The sequence below is a fragment of the Pogoniulus pusillus genome, chromosome 19 (genome assembly GCF_015220805.1).
Source record: "Pogoniulus pusillus isolate bPogPus1 chromosome 19, bPogPus1.pri, whole genome shotgun sequence".
In the NCBI taxonomy this organism is placed as follows: Eukaryota; Metazoa; Chordata; class Aves; order Piciformes; family Lybiidae; genus Pogoniulus; species Pogoniulus pusillus.
In genome coordinates, this window is record NC_087282.1 from 392,847 (window position 1) to 401,730 (window position 8,884).

General features: G+C 47.2%; 2 long non-coding RNA genes across 2 annotated transcripts; one reads left to right on the forward strand and one right to left on the reverse strand.

Moving 5' to 3' along the window:
• Positions 1–762: 762 nt before the first annotated feature.
• On the reverse strand, positions 763–3,316 carry LOC135183643 (uncharacterized). Its single transcript, XR_010305627.1, has 2 exons — positions 3,283–3,316; positions 763–2,965 (listed from the first exon to the last, which is right to left on the reverse strand). It is a non-coding gene; the product is annotated as an uncharacterized LOC135183643 (long non-coding RNA).
• Positions 3,317–3,844: 528 nt separating this feature from the next.
• LOC135183644 (uncharacterized) lies at positions 3,845–7,360 on the forward strand. Its single transcript, XR_010305628.1, has 3 exons — positions 3,845–4,049; positions 4,294–4,477; positions 6,649–7,360. It is a non-coding gene; the product is annotated as an uncharacterized LOC135183644 (long non-coding RNA).
• Positions 7,361–8,884: the final 1,524 nt, after the last annotated feature.

Here is an 8,884-nt window from a genome sequence, read left to right on the forward strand (position 1 = left end):
TTTTGGGCTACAAAATGTGTGGTCTTTTTTTATCGCCCTGTTCATATGGATGTAAAACTTCTCATGTGAGATGCGGTTCAATTAGCGTAGAGAAATACAGTTAATTGTTTAAAACCACTTTTAGAAGGCTGTTATTTGTTACAAATAACTTGAACTCTAAACAGCAAAATTAAGCTTGGTACTAATTTTTCTTGTGTTCCTCCCACTTGGCAAAAATAGAAAATGGCTAGTCAGCTTTCCCATTGTTTACACAGTTTGGAGGTTTTAATTAACATAATCTGCTTATTGCAATGTAGCTGCTAATTGCAGCCAGTTGAAGGAGAGGGGTACAAATTGCTGTGTTTATGTGGCAGAAGAAGGAGCCAAATAATTAGGGAAAATGTTTCCCATATAGAAAATGATAATATTTTCTTTCTTTACAGGGAAACCTAAATAAATCTGTGACCAACTGCTTAGACACCATTTAAAAAGCACTGTAGCAAAGCAAAGAACTTCAGCACGTTCAAATCCATTCATTTCTCCATTGGCCTGCCTGAACCATCTCTCTTTCGAATGAAAACAAAGCTCGTGTTACAGAGAGGAGGTGTTCAAGAAAAGCCTGGATGAAGCACTTAGTGCCATGGTCTGGTTGACTGGCTAGGGCTGGGTGCTAGGTTGGACTGGATGAGCTTGGAGGTCTCTTCCAACCTGGTTGATTCTGTGATTCTATGTGGAGGCCTCCCTGCTGCTTTCCCGAGGGCTCAGCAAGCTGTCCTCAGCAGCTTGCCAGGCATTCCCCAGGCCACTCTGCAGCAGGGCTCTACAGGGGCAGCAATGCAAACTCCAGATGTTAAACATCCCAGCCCATTGCTGGAGGTTCTGAGTTTTTACAAGGATCAATTGAGTGTTCATGGGCATTTCAGGACCCTTCTACCTGCAGTTAAAATAATGACTGTCGAGGTGCTGAGGATTTCTATTTCCTTATCTCCAAACCAGAAAGTTTTCAGTAAGTTAAAAAAAACCCAATCCCTGTTTTTTGGCAAGTACTCATCTGCTGGGCCTGGCTCTAACTCACTCTAACTGCAGGGGAATCTCAGGCAAAAGAGAACCAGGAACTGTCAGTTCTTCTGCAGAGCAGAGCTAATTACAAACCCGAGCCTGGGCCCAGCCAAAGGATGCACTATGCAAGTTTTCCTCACCCTTCCCAGCCACCAAAGGGAAGTTGATTAAGGATTCTGCTCTTGTGCAGGGCAGAGGAACAAACCTGACTGCTGTGAGATGGCTGGGGCTGCTCAGACACTGCAAGGCTTGCTTTCTGCTAGAACGAGCAACGATTCAGGAGGTTTGGCTGTGTTATTAGGAATCTTTAATTGCAAAGGGAGAGGCAGCTGTGCATTTGTCAAATGTAATCGAAATCGTTTGCAGTGGCAAATTAAATATATACATGAGCAAAAGTTCCAAAGACTTTCTGTGTTGGCCCTCAGCACACATTGCACCCTTTGAGCAGTGCTGCTGTTGTAGAAATCCATAAACAACAGTGCTGGGGCGCACGTGGGCCCCTCTCTGGTTTCCTTTCCATCTCATGGACTCTGGAAGCTACTTTTGACCGGCAGTGTTGGCAGTGACAGCTAATTGGAATGCCTTTGTGGGCAAGCAGGGAGATGTGAGGTCAAACTTGCTACTGCAGACTGACATTTCTGATCTTGCCATACCAAGGCCAAGGGATGACCACTTCCAGGAAACTTTTCTGCGGTTGTCATCTGCACAGCACTTGGGCTGGTGCTGTGGAAACTGCAGCCGGCACCTGTGGCACAGCACTGCTGTTCACAGGCAGCCTGAAGCTACAGGAGCATGTCCTGCCCTGGTGAACGGCGTGCAGTGGTTTAACAGAGGATAATAGAAAGCTGCAGAGACCACTAATGCTGTCTTGCAGGAGAGGCAGCTCTCCTGTTTACAGAGGATGAAGAGGGGTAATGGAGTGCTTTTAGACAGACAGGGAAACAACTCTGAAAACATCCTAATGACCTCAGAACACTACCTTGCCTCCCTCTCTCTAGTCTTTTGTGGTTCCAGTCTCTTTAATTGAGAATGCTGCAATGCATCTTATGAAAATGACAGAGGCAGAACACTTGTCAGGCAACTGAAGAGCTGCACCTGAACCTAATCTCTCCCGAAATCAAAAGAAGTAAAGAGAAAGTTCTTTCCCCCCCTCCTTTTCTTTGATAATGAATGTGAATGCTTAGTTTTGGACTCCTTTCACCATTCTACCTCAATAAATGAGCACATGCAGGGAATAATCTTCACAGTGCTTGCAGCTTAGTGCTGCTACTCCTTTATCCTCTGCTTCATTTCTCTAGTGCAGCACCAACTTTTTAAGTGGGTTTGCAACAGTGGTTATCAATTGGTTCAGTTTCAGAACCGTTCTTCTGTAACTATGCTGATGGGAAAGTAAACGTGAGGAGGGTAAAGAACTTGTGTTTTATGTGAGCTGAAATCCTTGACATACAACAGAACCCCTTACATTTTGTCTCTATCTTTTCCTGCCTGCATAAATGGGTCGTTTTCTGGGACCACAACTGCTGTTCTGCCCAGAGGAGTGATTGGCAGCCTAACTATCAGCTAGTTAGAGACAGGGTAATTGGAGAAGGTCAGAATTACTTGCAAATCAGCAGGGTTGAACACCTTGGTGAAGGTAAGGAACGCACAGGAACTTTGCTGCAGCCTGACCCAGGCAACAGCTTAATTGGTGCTAGATCTCCCTGGAAGGGAAAACAAAGACAGTGCAAAAGTAGAAGGGTGCAGCATCTTCTGCTGGTAGGTCTTGCTCCCGGAGAAGGGATTTGCTTCACGTGGCTTCCTGGAGGCTAAGCGATCACCAGCAGCAGCAGCAGCAGATGCAGACGGTGGTAACAAGGCGTTGCATCAAGGAGTTCATTCACATCATTTGGCACACTTCAGTAACCTGTGGAAATCAGCCCAAAGCACACTGCTGGCAGTTTAGAGGAGGTAAAGCAGCACTTGTATCAGACTAAGACAATCTGCCAGCAGTGTGCTGGTGGGAAGGAGGCTGCGTGGAGGGGATGTGAGCACCACACCCTGTGCTTGATCAGTTTAAATCACAAAAGAATCAGCTAATTCTGCCCCCACTGCAAGGGACTTGGAACTAGATGATCCTTGAGGATTCCATGAATTCTGTGTTAGAGTAATCATCAAGTTTCTACCCTACCTAACCGGGGGGCCACCAGGCCCCCCGGCCTTTTGATCCCCGTCACCATTCACCCAGTGCACACCATAAGGACTCACCGGTGATGATGGGAGGAGGATCCCTCTGCCCAGTTGGGCAAGCTTGGGACTTGCCTTTCCTGGGGCTGAATATAAAGGGCACTGAGCAGGGAGGTCAAAGTGGTCACACCTGGGGTGGGAGGAGACTCCAACAGAGCCCAGGTGCTGTGAGTTTAGGTGGGGAGGGAGGGGAAAGGGGCAAAATGGGGTGGGTGGGGTGGAAAGGGGCCAGATATGGTGTTCCAGTGTGATCTGGTATAGGTGATCCTGTTCTGGCAGGGGGGTTGGCCTTGATGATCTTTCAAGGTCCCTTCTAACCCCTAACATTCTATGATTCTGTGAAATGGAACTTCCCCCACACATACATCCCAAGTAAAGGCAATGGTCGAGATGCCATAAAACTTTTCTCAGAGGCTCAAGGGATAGAGGAAATTGTTGCTTGATACAGTCCCATCTTTGCAATCCAGATGGCCTCAAATGATACAGAGGAGCACCCAGAAACACTTTGCTTTGTTCTCACTTTGAGTATGTCTTTGTGTATAGGGTTAACGCTCCAGGGGGAGTAACCCTGACCCTGACCCTAGGTGGTCTTGACCCCTCCCCAGGGGTGGGTCTGAACAACACCAGGTGATGGTTTGCCCACTCCCCCTTCCTGCCCAGAGACCCATAAAAGCAGGGGGACTTCCTATTTTACTCTCTCTGCACTCCCTGCTCTCTGCATACCAGCATTGCCATCCTGTTCCTGCTTTCTGTTTGTTTCACCATGTGGCCATCACCAGCAAAATCAGGTTGTATTTATACTTTTTGTATTTGCTTTCCCTTCCCTGTACCTTTTGTAACTTCCCTACCTCAGATACCTTTTTAAGTTATTGTTGAACTTTTCTTTTTAACTTACCAAGCAAGTGAGGTTCATTTGTTTGGGTGTGCTTACTTCTCTCTCTCTCTGTCTAATCCCTTTCTTTTGGGAAAGGAGGGGGAAGAGGGAAGGGCACTCTATAAAAATTGTTGTTGATTCTATCAAATCTATTGCAGTCCCTGGAAATTTAAACTGGAACCGAGACACTTTGTAAGACAGAGGCACCGATGAAACAGTGAAAACTGCTGCAAGCTGCTGAGAATGTTCCTGCCCCTGCCCTGCAGCAGCTGGGAAATGACAATGAAGCCTCAGTGGCACAGTTTCCCTCCACGTAGCATTCCTGAGCAAGACATGTTAAAGGCAAGAATAAGATAAAAAAGTGTTACATTGATTTTCTGTTACCTAAAAGGAGTGGAGAGAGGTATCGCAGGTGACAAAGTGCTCAGCCAGCCCAGTCTATGCAAAGCTCACTACAAAGCCACCCTTAGCAGCTCTTCGCCCAACTGAAGGGGTCCCATAGAACCAACAGGCCTATAAAAGCTGCCAGGCTCCCAGACAAAACAAAGCTGGGGTGAGAGCTGTGAGTGCATACTTGATGAAAACATAACTGCCACTTCCAAAAATAATTGCTTTCAAGCATCAAGTCTGCTTGCCAGGTGATCTCATGGAGGCACATTTTATTACCTGCCCCTAATCCAGAGGTTCTGAAATAGAAGTGTTCGCACAAAGTGATCTGTGGAATGCTGGGGTGGAGAGACAGACTGTGGCAGGAGCTTCTTACAGACTAGCAGTGATACTGCGCCTTGGTGACACTGGGCTCTGCTGCTCATCCTACCATCTCCTAGCAGTCTGCTGCTTATGGACACAATCACAGAATAGTAGGGACTGGAAGTGTCCAGACATGTCCTGAATGACTCCAGAGATGGAGACTCCACCAACTCTCTGGGCAGCCTGGTCTGCTGCTCTACCAGCCTTGAATCACAGAATCACAGAATTAATCAGATTAGAAAAGAACTCCAGGATCATTAAGTCCAGCCTATCATTTAGCCCCTCTAATTAACTAAACCATGGCATTAAGTGCCTCATCCAGCCTCCTTTTAAAAACCTCCAGGGATGGTGACGACTCCACCTCTTCAGGCAGCCCATTCCAATGCCAATCACTCCTTCCGTGAAGAATTTCTTCCTAACATCCAGCCTGAACCTGCCCTGGCACAGCTTGAGGCTGTGTCCTCTTGTTTTGTTGCTGGTTGCCTGGCAGAAGAGCCCAACCCCACCTGGCTACAGCCTCCCTTCAGGTAGCTGTAGACAGCAATGAGGTCTGCCCTGAGCCTTCTCTTCTGCAGGCTGCACACCCCAACCCCCTCACCACCCTTGCTGCCCTTCTCTGGGCACAAGGTAAAGAAGTTCCTCTGCATAGTTAGATGGAGCTTCCTATGTTCAAATTTGTGCCTGAAGTCCTAATACTGGTTAGTACTTAGCATGATTTGCAGTGCAAACAGTTGTTTCTGTGTTTAATAATCATCATCATTGATTTTCCCTCATGCAGGATGTGTGGCTCGCTCTCTACCCCTTGTCCTCCTTCCTCTCTCAGTCCCCTATAACATGAAGAACTTTCCACCTTTCTGCAGATGGAAGCAGGTCAGCACAATGCTTACCTCTGGGTCATTCTTTGCTTGACTACCAGAGCATGCAGCATGTCCCTCTCAATCACTGCTCTTTCTGGTTTGGGTAGAGCTTTAACAGACTATCCAGACGCTTGTGCACCACACTTGTGCCACATCCAGCACTGGCAGTCACCCCTGGGTTCCAAGCAGACCGATCCAAGGGCATAGATGATTTGGAAGGAAAGTTACATTTCTTGCCTATTTCGATTTCTTTTCTTTTCCTCCCCATGAAAGATTCAGGAACTGGTTGTTCTCAGGACACAGCTTTTGTGCTCTCCCAGGCAGGACCTGTTTGCAGACTCCTCTTTCTGTCACCTAGCCAGATTACTTAGTCCTGTTCAGTTGGATGGCAATGAAAAAGCAGGAGCTGTTGGCTCAAGTTACTCTGCTCTGGAGCTGTGTTCACAGACTTGATGCTTGTTGAAGAATGCCATGAGGGTGCCCATGTGTCCTCTCTGTTGAAGGGATTTTGCTTTAGGAAGAAGTATTGCAGCATAATACCACAGAGCACAAAGAAAGTCCTGAAATGTGCAGAGCCTGTTTTGCTCACCCACACTACCCATCAGAGGCAAGATTCTACTCCTGCATCATCCTGACACCTTGGTGCAGCCCAGGGGTCCTGAGTGTGCACCTGGCAGGCTGCTGTGCCACGAGGGCACAGACGTGTGGCGACAAGCCCAAGTGCCTGGAGAGAGCATGCAGCTGCTGTTGGTTTATTTACCTCTGGGGCAGCTGACTTGAGGAAATTTGGGTCTCATTTTTAGGCCATTTTAGAGTCCTGAATTTTATTTCCACATAAACCCTTAGACACAGGAAAATGTCCTCTTTCATGGGAAAGTGAAACTGCTTTCTCATGCTTGTCCTCAGCTACGACACAGAGAAGGCACCAACCAAGCACTGTGCTGAAGTGGAACCCAGTGTGAGACCACCCCCAGCACTGGAAAGCATTCCAGCTGCTGCAGTGGAGCAGCAACATCTGTGCTGTGCTCAGCCTGGGGGAAGGGTGCATTTGGAGTTTTATACTAACTCCTGCAATCCCAGGCTTGCATTCCTGTCCTCTCTGTGCTTTTCAAATGCTACACTTGGTTTGGGGTGCATTTTTTTCCATACAAAACCAGACTTTCTGGTCGATGAGATTAAGCAAACTGGCACCAAAAATAAAAAGCTAATTAAACAACGTGATTATAAATTGTTTATCCTTAGAGAACAGATTAAAAAAAATCAAAATAAGTTATGTCAAGATGCAGTCTGAATAATAATAAATTGTGGTAGCTCTTGACTGCCAGTAGTCGGCTACCAGCTGAGTCAAGATGCACCCTCAGCTCCTGCTTGCTGCCTCTGAACAGCAGTTATGGATTAAGCCTGACAGTGTGAAAATAAATGGGAGAGTGCAGCTGAGGCCAAGCATTTATCAAGCCTGGTAGTACTCTATGCAAGGCAAGTCTGACACAATTTCATAAGAGAACAGAAAACTCAACGCTGTCTGCAGGACGTCAAAACACAGATTTCTGCCCTGTACCAAATGCTGCTATTGGTAGCTTGATGGGTTTGAAGCTATTTCAGGGTTTGGGTTTAGTGCCCACAGGTCAGTGGTGCAATAGGAATCACTTCCAGATACAGGGTGCTTGTGTGTGCACGCACAGCAGGAGCGATCACAGCTCTGTTACCACGGAATGGAAGCAGTAAAAGCTCTGGCACAACTGTCTTCTCCCTCTTACAGGGGGCACTGTGCTGTACAGGTGCCAAGTGCTTTGTTTCAAGAAGCTGAGGAGCTAAACTTGTGAAAGCAGGAAGGCAAACCAACAACACACCTAAACAACATTTCCTTATCTTTTTCTGTTGCTTTTTGGGAGCTGGAGGTGTCTGTCAGAGTCCCTCTCTCCTCTGCTAATTGCATTGAAACTGATCAAGCTTGGGATGCCTTTGTCAAGAGAAAGGGTCTAGTTTATCATTCCTTTCATGACCTCACCTGCTACCAAACCTGTGGGTTTGGTGACTTTTTGTAGAAGAACCCTTTAATTTTCACAGCAAGACACACATGGGCCACACTTGAAAGAAAAACTAAAGAAGCATGTGTGGCTTTTGCCCCTCCCTGTAATAAATACTGTGAAGACACTGACCATGAGTTAAAGTAACCTTCTGGACTAGACAGAGAGAAAGCTCACAGTATCTCAAAGGCTACTTATCATTCTGCTTAAGGGTGATTTTTGACCCAGATGGACAGCCTTCTTGTGCTGCTCTGTGCCTTAGTCCATCTGTAACACACACTACAGCAGGATCTGTTCTCCAGAGTGCAAGGACTCTGATAAGTGGACCCCAGACACCATTTTTCCATGGTGGCTGTCTATTGATTCTCATGATACCAGCGGCCATGCCTTGCTTCATCTGTTACAATCCCTCTGCTTAGTGTTAAAGGCCATCTATGCTGATACACCAACACTTCAGCTCTTTCTTGCTCGTTCCTTTCAGCATGCGCTGTGGCTCCCCTCACCTCTCCTACCCACGCCAGTGCAGGAAGGACACACACCCGTTGCTGTGGCTGCCCAGTGAAGTACTCTGGGCTGGGTCCCAGGCTCTGCCAAGGTCAGGCCTTCCTGCTTGGCAGAGTGAATGGCAGTAGGTGACATTGCTCAGCCAATTTCACGGGATCACAGGATGTTAGGGGTTGGAAGGGACCCAAGGAGATCATCGAGTCGAACCCCCCTGCCAGAGCAGAACAATACACAGATCACAGAGGAACACATCCAGATACGTTTCCTGAATAACTAGCTATGCTTAATCCAGAGCAGCCAGTAGGTGCTTTTGTCAGAGAGGAAAGGAATAGCTTTGCCTTCATTATTTCACAGGTGACCAAAGAACAGATTAAAAGGCCCAAATGCTCTCTTAAGCCATCACTCATCTGTGCGCTGGTTAACAATGTCAATGCGTTTCCTTCCTGCCTAGCTGTCACAGAAGCAGCTCAGCTCAGCCTGGCCCTTTTCCCCTTCTGGGCTTCTTCCTCCACCATTCCCATGTTCCATAATCCAGTGGCTCTACACTTGAGGGTATATGAAAGAGGTGTCCAGTTGTAGGTGCAGAGCTGAACAAGGTCTTTTTCCCTGAG